The sequence below is a fragment of the Salarias fasciatus genome, chromosome 7 (genome assembly GCF_902148845.1).
Source record: "Salarias fasciatus chromosome 7, fSalaFa1.1, whole genome shotgun sequence".
Taxonomy (NCBI): Eukaryota; Metazoa; Chordata; class Actinopteri; order Blenniiformes; family Blenniidae; genus Salarias; species Salarias fasciatus.
Genome location: NC_043751.1, coordinates 20,349,344 through 20,361,791, shown reverse-complemented (window position 1 = coordinate 20,361,791; position 12,448 = coordinate 20,349,344). Strand labels below are relative to the sequence as shown.

The window sequence follows — 12,448 nt, the reverse complement described above, 5'->3', positions numbered from 1 at the left end:
AAAATAGTGGTCAGAATTAAAAAAAAAACATGATTTTAAAATATTAGTGATTGGCATCTTTGAAAACAGTCACCGAAGTGATAATTTGTACAAAGTGTGCCGTTCTGAACAAAACTCTCCAAATGTGCCTATTCATAAAACCATTGAGAAAGCCATTTCCCTTTTTATTATGATATTGATAAGTGCCAATTTGTTATTTTTGTTATTTTATTAGTTATTTATGGTTGATTTAATGAATATTTTTCCTATAATTGCAAATAATTGACTGTAACTGCCTTCGTCTCTTCACATACAGTATTTATTTTCAACAAACATGAACCACGCAGCTTTCAAAGAGTTTGCAGCAACTAGTTGTTTGTATTTGGGACGTTTAAAGTAGGTTAGGTTAGTTGTACAGTGCTGCTGGTTAATATTTACCGTTACATTTCCATGTAATGGTTATTTCATGAGTCTCAGTTTTTCTTCTAAATCGAGAAAAGAATGTGTGAAATAGTTGCTGTCAGAATAGGTTTCAAGCACCACAGCTACTTAGATTAATAAAAAAGGTTGGGTTTTTTTTCCCCCTTTTGTATGCATCAAAGCCTGGCTTGGGTTTTGGTTTCATCTCTTCAGTGCAGGTCCTGTTGGGTCCAGCTCCACATGTGGACACTGTCACTCTTCATCACCCATGTGGGAATTTTTACTTGTCTCACACCGACACACCTGCATCGGCAGGTGTACTGAACACGTTGGCTTTGATACCGCCACATCAACAGAGAGTCTCACATCAGCAGCAGACGGAGGAGGACAGACACGACGGGGCCGATGGCTTCCTGTTTAATTTAAAAGTCCTGCTCCCCTTTCCAAATTAAAATTGTAAACTGCTGACTGTGGCATTATGCAATCTCTTTACTGAACTAAACTACTCTTTCCAGATGGGCTGGGAGAAGGGCTGGGTGGGAACGTGAATAATTTTCACCTTTAAAAAGGGGTCACTCCCAACCTTTAAAAATTACCTCTGGTATAGATAAAAAAAAAAAAAGAAAAAAGGAAAAAAACTTTTTGATCTATTCTTTCGGTTTATTAGGGGTGAGAGTGGTTGGGGGGTACAACACTGTATTACTCAGACTATTTGACCTCTGTGGAAAGAATTAATCAGAACTACCAATGAATGGTTCAATTTGACAGGGGACCTTCCCTCCTGAATGATGTGTCAGCTGTCAGCCTAACTGCGCCATGTAGATTAGATATCAAGCAGAACTTGAAACTCCCTGCCATTTTTATAATCTACTCTGAAGTCTCTACACATTGTCCCGACAGACACAAGGCCAGCGCGTCGTGCCTGGTTTACCAAAAAGCATCTTCCTGCCAAAATCATCTTTTTCTTCATAAACCAGGACTGACAGAGAGGGGAGATTGGTCATGTCCTATCTCCAGCTCCATGAACAGGGACCCTTTGAATTGCAAGCTGCTTTTGACAAATTGGGTTGTGGGCATTTGTGCATATCAGACCTGACTGCAGCACTGACTGCAGGTCTCCCACGTCGGCCGTAAAACATCCACACCTTGGTTTTTTTTCCCCTCTGATGTCCCACATTGTCACAGGATTGTTATATGAAGAGTGACAACACAATTCTCTTACTATTTGCTGTTGCTTCGCTTTGCTTATTCTCACTCTTGAAACAATTAAATTAAATTCCTTTATATGAAGTGCCCAGAAACAGTAAGACATACTGCTATTGATGAAAGAAAAGTTACATTTTTATGTTAAGTATTCAAAACCAGAATATGATGAGAAAAAAAAGAAGAAAAAAACAAACAAATGTATTGTCACTTTTGACATGGCGTTTCCTTGATTTGGCAGATGTAAATTTCTTATAAGTTACTAAAATCAAGACTTGCATGGAGTTAACTACATCTGTGCTGTAGTGAAGGTATCCATTCATAAATAAGTTGCTGTGCATATTTTGTCTTGTCTTTCTTAATAGGTCAATGTGGTGTAGAAATACCTCTGGTAAATATTTATTTGAAGCTATTAAATAGAGGTTTTGCAATTAGGCCTATCCGTAACATACCTCAATGATCGGTGGGTTCAGATGTTAGCCAGACAGATCCATAATTCTATATCTATGATTCATTTGATACAAACAATTATTTAAATAATAATTTTTTGCACCAATTTGCAACTTTTTTGTGGAGAAGTTTGAAGAATTTTAAAAATTAAAACAGAAAAAATAGAAAGGAATATAAAACAAGTGTGAATCTATTGTGCAGCCATTAAGGTAGATATGAGTTACCTTCCAATCTCAGGATATAGGTGTGTAGTTTTTACACTGATCTTCTCAAGAGTGTTAATTCTGGACCTCTCTCCGAATAGATCTCCATTTGCACTTAACATGAACTTGAATTAACCTACTCAAATATTCCCAATAAATATTCAAAAGTTGCCTCTTCTGTATTGATCGGAAATTCAGTTACATAATAAATCCATCTCTCTAACCAGACAGCAAATCCAGTTGACTTCTCAGAAGCAAGTAAACATTAATATGCCTAAAAGTCTTTGACACTCACTGGTACAAAAATAACTTAAACATTTGTAGAATTAAGAGTCACACTGAAGACCTCTCCTTTCTATTGTTATTGGACAAAAATAATATAATTTAATCGATAAATTAAGATTTTTTTTCTTCAGTTCTTTTTCAAAGCAGCTTATTGGCATTTTGTTGGCAGATTATATGCAATCCTGCTCTAATCCTTCTATTTGTTTTGTAATGTCTTTATTAATTTTCATGACATTAGAAACTCCCCCAGCATGTTAAAGAAGCTTGAACATCACCAGTAGATCACCTTACAACCTTTCTCTTCATAATCATCTTTTATTTTTCCCTTCCCACCCAGATTTATTAGAAGGAATGCTGCATCCAGGAACTATCTGTCCGTCTGTCATCTGTACCTCTTTGTCCAGGTCAGGGTTGCTGCTGGATCGCTGTTCACTACGGACAAGGGCAGGACAGAGAAGTCACCAACCAGAGGGTAAAAACTGAAATGAAATCCCACATAGCCTTAGACTAACCAGTTACTTCACATGTGTATTTTTTTGGATAGTGTTGGAGGAAGAACATGCAGTCTCAGAACAGGATGCTTGGCCTGCATTCAAAACCCTATAAGGAATATACTGTCTCAAAACCCACCTAGAATCATTTCCTGATAAATCCACATCATCCATGCTGTTTTATCATCATCATCATCATCATCATCATCATCATCATCATCATCACCATCATCATTAGTCATAGAGCAGATTACTGTCAATTATCACATAAATTGACCTTTCATTTATGATTCCATTGACATTTTACAGTCTATAATCAATTCTCAGACAACGCATATTTTTGTTTTTAATTAAAAATTTTAGTTACATGATTAATTTAATTTTAGCCATCAGTTAGTTTCTTCTGTGAAGAAACTCAGTAAAGCTCCAGGTTTGTGGTGTTGGTATGATCTCCCTGTAACAGACGCAGCCTCATTGCTGACTCTGAATTGTGGTGAATGTGTGCCTGTTTGTAAGCCCCGTGATAGATCGGTGACCCCGTCTTTAGCATATTGTCGGTTGGGATTAGCATCAGCCCCTCCCGTGACCCCAAGTTGGAAGCCGGAGGATTAACGGTGGATGGATCCTGCTGATGAGGCACACTGGAGAGTGGAAAAAAGAAAAACAGGAATATTGAAACAATCAGCTTTTTGGACTCATGATGGATATGATCTTCTACCAAAAATACCCATAGATGGAATACATTTCTATGTAAATCCTGCATTTCAGCACAAACGCATGCAGCCTTGGCATCAGAAGCCGGCACTGCCCCCCCCCCCTTTAGTAGAATAACTTCTTGTGGGCGTCAAGCCTAATTGCCCGCATGTCTCTTATATCGACCGGCTGAAATTACTGACCACTCTTCCATGTAAAGTTTTTTTTTTATCCAGCTGGAAGAAGTCTGGGGGCTTTCGTGCACGCACGGCTCATGTCGAATCCCCCCCCCCCCCCGCAGCGTTTCAGGAGTATCAACATCCACTGCATTTCATCCCTTCACTAAACCATTCCTCAGTTTGTGTGTGTGCTCACAATTAAAAGATACACTTCCAGTTCAAGAAGCCATACAAGTCAGTATTTATTACTTAATTTGTTAAAATGTATTATCATTATATGTATGCACATGTTTCTAATATACCAAAGGTTGTTATTGTGATGTTTTGAATCAAATATGTCTTTAGGACGCACGGTTGAGGCTTTATTTTCTCGGGTTGTGAGATATCAATCTCTTCCCTCCAAGCCGTTATAATAGAACTAAATGAGATTTCATTTGGGGTTAATTACAGTCCCTTTGAGTGTCTCCACAATACAAATACAAAAATCTGAGATGCATGATAACACTGTTTATTATGACCATGATGATATTGGATAAACAGATATTGTGGTGTGCGTATCAGGTGTTTGGTGGAAGTCCCTCTCCTGTCAACATGTCTTTGTCAAGTGCGTTTTCCTGACTGGTGTCTCCTTTTTCTGCTGCTGCAAACACCTTTCATCACAGACAGACATCTATGAGACACTAATAATAAGTACCTGTTTCGACAGTTTACGGTTTCATTTCGCCTAAATAATGTGGAACCGATAAACAGAAAACAGAGAGAAAACAGCCTCGCCATTAAATCAACACCTCTTCATCTAACTGAAGCTGAATCACTGTCGTCAAACCTGCCGCAGTATCAGGGCTCAGTTAGGTTTGCATGATGAGCTGATGTAGAGCGTCTGTGAATAAAAGCCTTGTTTGTACATTTATTTTTCCATTTCCATTTCCGTCAGTCAGGTATTAATTTGCATGTCAGTGAAGCAGTGGCAATGAAATTACATACAAAAACAGCAAGAAGGTATTTATGTTTATTGCTGTTCATCTTGATTACCTTCCATAAAATCTGGGTTTACCATGCGCACACATGGAAACAAGGAACATCCGGTTCACACTGACAGCATCTGCAAAGTAGACCTGTTAATATTTAGTATTCAAACGCTGTGCACTGTACCAGAACATGTTCTTCAGTTGAGATGTAGTTTGGAAACTTTTTAACCAAAGTAAATTAAGTTTTTTGCCATCACATCTAAAATATTATTCAAAGCTTGAATATTTGTGTGTATCTTAAAATGCCTGGAAGGCATTTTTTAAAAATGGATCATCAATTTATCTGTCTCGAGTCAGTGTCCCTGAAAGTCTGGATCATTCACAGATACTTCTATCAGAAGTTTTTAAAGACAGATACATCTTTGTCGAAAAATAATTGAAATTAAAACTTTGGAGTGTGTGTGTATGTGTGCTTGCATGCGTGTGTAGATTTGGACTATGATGGTGAAAGATCCCGCCTCAACTCGTTCTAACCTGGTATTGGCATCAAAAGCTTAAGAAAAAATCTGGAAGATAGAGAAGAGTGTTGGTTTTTTTCAATCTAAATAATAATCATAAGAAGAGCAGAAATCAACACTGAACATGAAATGAAAATTTGATATTGAAATAACATACCAGAGACCACCAAGCCACCCTCCCGTCAAGCCTTTTTTTTTTTTTTTTTCTAACACTGTAATGCTTTATTCACTGTACTTTCAGCACACTGTGTCACCAGGAGACAGCCAGGGAGACATGAAAGGGACGAGCTGAGACTCGCTGATGGAGGACAAGCAGCACGGTTGGAAAAGCAGAACACGCTACGCCTTGTTTGATACTCTGGATTTGTTGCCTCATCCACCACTACTTTGTTTGGGGACTTGGGGATTTGTGGTCAGGGATTACAGCGGGCCACAAAGGCGGCTTCTGAAGCAGCCGATAACAGCAGCCACTTGCTCCGAGTGAGAAGAAAGGCCAGCAGTCGGGGTCCCAAACATGTAAATCTGTCCGGCTGCAGGACGAGAAGGCGGCCGTGGGATGAGTGGGTCATCAAGCTGTATTGCAATTCCTTTTTTTGATGAGCCGCTTTTTATATTTTTAAATAATTACTGTGAATTATTTGGTTATTGATTCATGTGGCGAGGGTTTAAATTTTCACCTCAATCCGCAGTCAGCAAATTGCATGCAGATGCAGTATTTGATTGGGTAGTTTTTGGTAGAATTAGATGAGTTGCATTGTGTCTCTGACCTTTGAGTGACCTCCATCTGAACAGAATCCAAGGTTCCAGTGTAGGGACTGAAGTTCACACCTTAATTTAGGTTCCTGAGCTTCATTTGCTATCTAAACGTTTAAAATCAGCCTCGGGTAGAATTTTTTCTTGAGTTAAGTTTTTATAGATGAAGACAAAATTCCAAAAAGATTAATAATGTATTCACTGAAAAGGAATGGAAAGAAAACAAAGGAGTAACTGAGGGCATATAAAACAAATAACTGCAGGAACGCCCTCCCCCCCCCTAAAATAATTAGCTTGCAGATTCTGGAGTAGTATATTGGATTTTCATGTTTCATACATAACATAATGTCCCTAAGCCAGTGGCAATGGGAAGGTGGGGCCGTCCCCTTCTGTTTGGGGGAGATAACTCAGCCAGCTAATACAGAGGCAAAGGCAACTTTCACTTGTGAGCAGATGTAGTTCATCTGGAGCCGGGCCAGAGATGATACACACAGGACGCCGTACACTGAGAGCGCATTCCTGATAAAGTCGGGGAAACAAAAAGTCCAGCGCTCAGCTGAACTCAGGCAGGACAAGTACTTGTAAATTACTCAACACACAAACAGAGTTTGGTTCCGCTGAACTTTCTTGAACTGCAGAGATTCAGCCGTGGTGAATCCGTGCAGTTCAGCAAAACGCCACGGTGACGTGAGGCGCCGCTGTAATCTGACTGGTCAACCTGTGGAGAAATGACCTTCCTGAACAATTTAAAGCGACCCCCTAATTTAACACTTGTTCACCACCTAATGCTACTGATCCCATTTACTGATCAGTCATGCACAGACCCATTGCCAGCTGTCTTTCTGTAGTGAGCACATACTGTAGCTAAACGTGCGTCTGCTTTAGCACGTGTTTTAATAAGTATGTCGTATTTCCAAGAGAACAGAGGTCAGTGTGAGTTTCAATGCTTCGTTATAAAACGTAAAAGGAAGTCTCACAGGCTGATTGTGAGCCGAACAAGCAGAGGGGTAACAGGCAACGGAAGAAAAAAACGAATCACTTCCTTGAGAATCGAGATCAAACCGGGTTAAATTGACTGGAAACAAAGGAAACATGGCCCTTATAATAATGATTCGTCTGAGAATGATTTCCTGATGTCTGGAAACTTAGTTCAGGGACTCAGCATCACCACCCGTATCAGAATAAAGTGGTTGTTGTTACATGTGGATGTGTTGATTGGTGGAGTCTTAGCCTGCAGATCTGTACTCCTGGAGAAATCTCCTCTCAAACACTTCCAATTATAATTCGGTTTTACTTCTCACTACTTTTTCTGTTGGAGAATAATGCATGTTTTGTTCTTTAGTGACTGTTTTCTTCAGGAGGCTCTCAAAACAAATCAAAGTGCTGCTAACCACTTTCCCCATGAAATTCAGAGACAGTGAGAAACACTTAAATGCTTATATTACCAAACATATTTGTGAAGATAATCATTTTGCAGTTTACACATATGTTCAGTTGAAAATGAAAAATAATCTGATGGGCTACTTTAAGTGGAATCTAATTGTCTAGTTAACATCAGTAATCCCTGTGTATGAATGCCACGTGTTCTGGACCGAAGGTGCAGGACTCCACCAATATCCTTGATTCCACTTTGGGCTAAATTCTGTATACCGTACATTTAACAGAAATACGATATGTGACAGCTGATAAGGCTGACATGGTGTTTATGTTTCTTTTTGTTTTGTTTTTTTCACCATTTAAGTTTGGGACTCACCTGCAAGTGCTTAGGATTTGATTTGGTTGAATCAATAGCTAACTGCACAGAAGACAGAACAACACAAGAGAGGGGAAATGTCCAGCCTCAAATTAATAATGACGATGAAAAAGTCTTTATACGCCCTCTTTATAAGTATTCACATAGATATAAAGCCGATGCGATGTGCAAGATGACGTAACATACTCTATAAGATATTGAAACATTTATTCATTACATTTTAAAAGTCTATAAAAATGACAGTGGCAGCCTTCGCTGTTGTTTGTTTTGGGTGGCCATTTAAGTTTAACTCTTGGGGTGCTCCTGTGTTCCTACCCCTAGGAAATCTCTGGTTCCGCCCTAATTCTGTCACGCTGCAAGCATCTCCCTAAAAACAACTCGTGGCAATACTTCCTTGTCAAAAACCACAGACACTGTCCTCTTTCTCTATTAAAACAGCAACTTAGTGCACTGTTTCCAAATAAACCAAACAAAGAAGTTTTTTTTTTTTTTTTGGTGGACGCTTTCTCCATTTAACTTGTTCTTGAAGCTTCCTCCGTCAACACCACGAGGTTACATCAGTGAGGGGTGGATAACGGACGGCCATCTTATGAACAAACGCACTTCTTTCCATCTGATGCGATTTCATCTTTTCCTTTTGGTTCACTGGAGATCTGAAGTGTGCACCCTTGCAGAAACATATAGCATCTAATTATAATAATTACACCGTTCCAGGCAATTTGCACACTCTTACTTCATGTAATTTTGAACGCTGCAGACCCGTATGGAGGCAGACCGATGAGCCTCTATAGAACTGGAGGGGAGTGCACTTTATATCCTACAGGTCAATCTGCACCAAGTTGAGAGACAGCTCTCAAGTTGTTGCAGGAGTGTGCGTGCGTGCGTGCGCGTGTGTGATGGGGAGGGCTGGAGGGGGTCAGCATCAGCATCAGCGCCCATGACGTCATCAGAGTTTAAAGTGGGCCGCGCTTCACCCAGAGGAGAGAGGAGAGAGGAGCGCGCGACGGAGCTGCCTGCTGCCACAGCTCCTCTCACCTGAGCGTGTGTGTACGTGCGCGCGCGCGCGTCTCTCAGTGTGTGCATGAGAGGGGAAAAAAAAATTACTCCTGCAAACTCCACCTGCAAGCCGGCATCCACCTGCATTTTCCTCTGTCCCGAGTTTCACTCTCACGAGAGATGGACCGGAGAGAGGACCCGCTGAATTGTGTTTTTTTTTTTTTTTTTTTTTTTTCTATCTTCAAGAGCGATAACTTTGAACCGCAAGCCTTTTCTCTGAAAGGGTGAGTTCAGACGCATTTCACTTTGTCTGGGGGGACACAGGAAAAAGAAAAGGGAAAAAGGAAAGCGGGGCTTGATGTAATCGACAGAGGAAGGCTAATGATGCTGCAGCAGGCGTGTCACCGCCGCCGACCGTATCTGAGGTGATAAACAGCTTTGCAGATGTTTGTGAAAAGAGATGAATGGCTTTAGTTAGGTGTTTTTCTGTTTGTCTTGTTGAGGCGGCCCGCAGTAACTTGCCGTGCAGTGTTGTTTTTTTTCTCTCTCTCTCTCTCTCTTTTTGGCGTCTGCTGTTGGTTGATGTGACAAAGTGTGCTTTCTATTTAATTAGGCTATTGGCGAGTCTATCCCGCGTATAAGTGCGCACGCCGTGCCAAAAGAAAAGGGCTGTATCATCCCGGAGAGTTTTAGGATCCACTGCAGACACGCAGCCTGTTATTTCCCCACCAGTGTGCAGCCATAAAGAACATGAGTTTGAAGACACGCTGATTTTAAAAGCTTCGTCTGATGTAGTGAATATTAATTGTTGTGAGGAGTCCTGCAGGATGCATAAGTAGCCTATTATAATTGTAGTTCTTCAGGGCACGTTTTCAATATTTATGGTAATGCTTTTAGTGTTTCTGATAAGTTTTTCGACAGATTGTCATTTTTCATTTTTTTGGGGGGCCACCTATTAAATATTACATATTGGAGATTAACAGGAGTTTAAGATGCGCCTATGCGACTCTGCCGGCACGACGTTCGTCTTCGTTCGAGATAAATTCCTCCAACTATGATTTAATATGATATTTTGTCCTTCAAAGTCAAAGATTAGCAGTGAGTCTGTCAGCGGTAATGAACATTTTGATTGTGTGGAGCGAGACCGACAGGGGAAAAATCCACATTCAGACGTGTTATGCCGCATTTTGTCCACTAGATGGCAACAGAGTGCAGTCTAAAGCAGCTTATTAAAGTTGCATTAGTCTATTAGTCAATGGGCCGATCTGCACCATGGTTTAATAATGAAATCATTAAAGCTACTGATTTCTTGGCGGAAGGATAAACAGACCAGAAACTTCTTTTTGTTAAAGTTTTTTATTTCCTCATCAAGTCACAGGAGGATACATACCAGGCATGCACCCACAGTTTATTTTTTTGAAAACAATTACAGCAGCTCCTGTTGTGTTATCCGGTTGGAGCTGCATACATTGTGGTTCATGGCTCCGCATGGCTTCTCCGCATTATAGCAATTTGTCATGAAGTCATTTATCATAAATGCACCTTGGCACTGCAGCAATGCAGGTTTTGTTTTGACCCCTCACAGTGACACTTGACATGTGAAGTTGTCAGGTCATGTTTTGAAAGTAAGATTTCTCCCTCCCTGTCTGCATATTTCATTGGATTCTTTTTCGCTTTTTTTTTTTTTAAATCTTCATTTTTGAGGAACTGGTGGCTCCACTTTTGCAGTATTTAGTCACTTCACGGTTTTAATCTTCTCTGGTGTTTGTTTCTCAAGAGAACTGCACAAACAACACATCCATATTCACGAATAAATAATTCATACCGTCCAGACTCATGTTTAACTTACAAATACAGTTTGCTCTTGTGTGAAGAAGTTAGATGATCAGCTTCATTGTCTAACTATTTTTTAAATCCACTGAAGTAACAAAGTCATTAGCTGTTTTGAACTAGGATAACTATGTGGACTAATATCCCTCTCATTTTACTGGGTTTATCATTTGCTTGCAGCTGCAATTAAGTCTCAAAGAAATTAGAAAAACAAAAAAAAGAAGATCCCCATGTTCTTTATTTCTGGCAGTGTCTGGTGAAAACTGGTCACCTTGAAATCATAATTAATCTAAAAAGTCACTGGAGTTTCAGTGAATTTGTTTTCGGAGCAGAAATGTAAAACAAAATCACTGATCTGACAAGTGAATTGATTAGATGATATATATACATATGTATTTTTTTTTTTTTTTAGGAGGATATGACCACTAGGTTTGGGATGAAACTGAAATTCATCTCTTCCCATTAACATGTAGAGTATTTTTTCTTGACTTATGCTAAATAAAAACCTTGTAACCAAAAACAGCTGTGACATCTGTCATAATAGAAATTTCAGTGACTGCAATATTTGCACAGTTTCTGTTAAATCTGAATTTATCTGTGTTTTTTTGGATCCGCACACCGTCTGCCAGGGCATGTGTGCGCTCTGAAGTACTGTCGAGCCCGAAAGTGATTTCCCCCTTCAAATGAAGCCGTTTTTCATTAAAACATTTGATCTGTGGCTTTCCATCGTTTACCGTGCCGTGGTCCTCCGGGGTCAGGACTGGTTTAGAGCTGTGCTTCCTTCCAACTTTTCTCTATCGTTGAGAGGTCATGCTGCCAGGAAACAAATTGATACTCAGTTCGGCTCCAGTGGCTTCAGCTCTCTGCAGATCCAAGGACGGCATTTGCCTCTGAGAAGCCTTGGACTCTGGCGTTATTTAATGAGAAGTGAGCAGACACATTGTTGTCTTATTTTCTGGGCTCTTCCAAAGCCTTCGAATCCTTGGAGGGCACATAAGTAGCTCATGGTTGGGTGGAGTGTTGTTTTTTTTTTTTTTGTTTTTTTGTTTTTTTCTTTTTTTTTTTTGTTGTTTTTATGTGGGTGCACTTTACAGTCTAGGCAACCCTTTCAACTGGAAATCCTGATGTTTGGCTCAATCAATACATTTAATTAGTGCTGATTAATGAAAGAGTGCGGCTGCGGAGGGCTGACAGCTTTCTCACTTCACAAGGACACATTCTATTGGAAAACGAGGGAAAAAAAATAGCTGTCCGTGTTGGGAATTTGATTTCACATTGATGTCCGGAGTGTTGATTTGCCCTCGCAAAAAGAACAAATAAAATGATCAAGCAGAAAGGTTGCTCCTCTGCTTGATTCAGATCACACATCGATTAATTCTTTAATTTTTCCAATAAGTGCAGTTTATGCTTGAGAGAAGCGTCTGGTCTGGACCCATGCAGGCACTCTAATCTCTTAATCACACGTGAATTAAAGGATTTATAAACACTTGTCAGCTCATATGTTTAGAAATGCTTGCCTCTATAGGCCAGCTATGCTGTCGGATGGTTGTTGGCAGTGCAGAAATGTCGAGCAGTCTGAGCAATGTCAGGATTTGGGGAACCACGGTCTTGTGCGGCGAGGGATAATGAGTGGGCTGGATCCAGTTCAAGAGGGCAGAGCAAGTCAGTTCAGCCGTTATATAGTTGACTTTGATTTTAAAAAGTATTCATACCCCGGTGTGCCGTAA

At 40.1% G+C, this 12,448-nt stretch overlaps 1 protein-coding gene across 7 annotated transcripts in view; it reads left to right on the top strand.

Annotated features, from left to right (window-relative positions):
• Positions 1-9,140: 9,140 nt before the first annotated feature.
• megf11 (multiple EGF-like-domains 11) overlaps positions 9,141-12,448 on the top strand; it is an 80,978-nt gene continuing 77,670 nt past the window's right edge. For all 7 annotated transcript variants that reach the window (XM_030096029.1, XM_030096026.1, XM_030096025.1 and 4 more), the window contains exon 1: positions 9,141-9,175. The gene's annotated coding sequence lies outside the window, so the exon portion shown is untranslated. The remainder of the gene's footprint in view (positions 9,176-12,448) is intronic.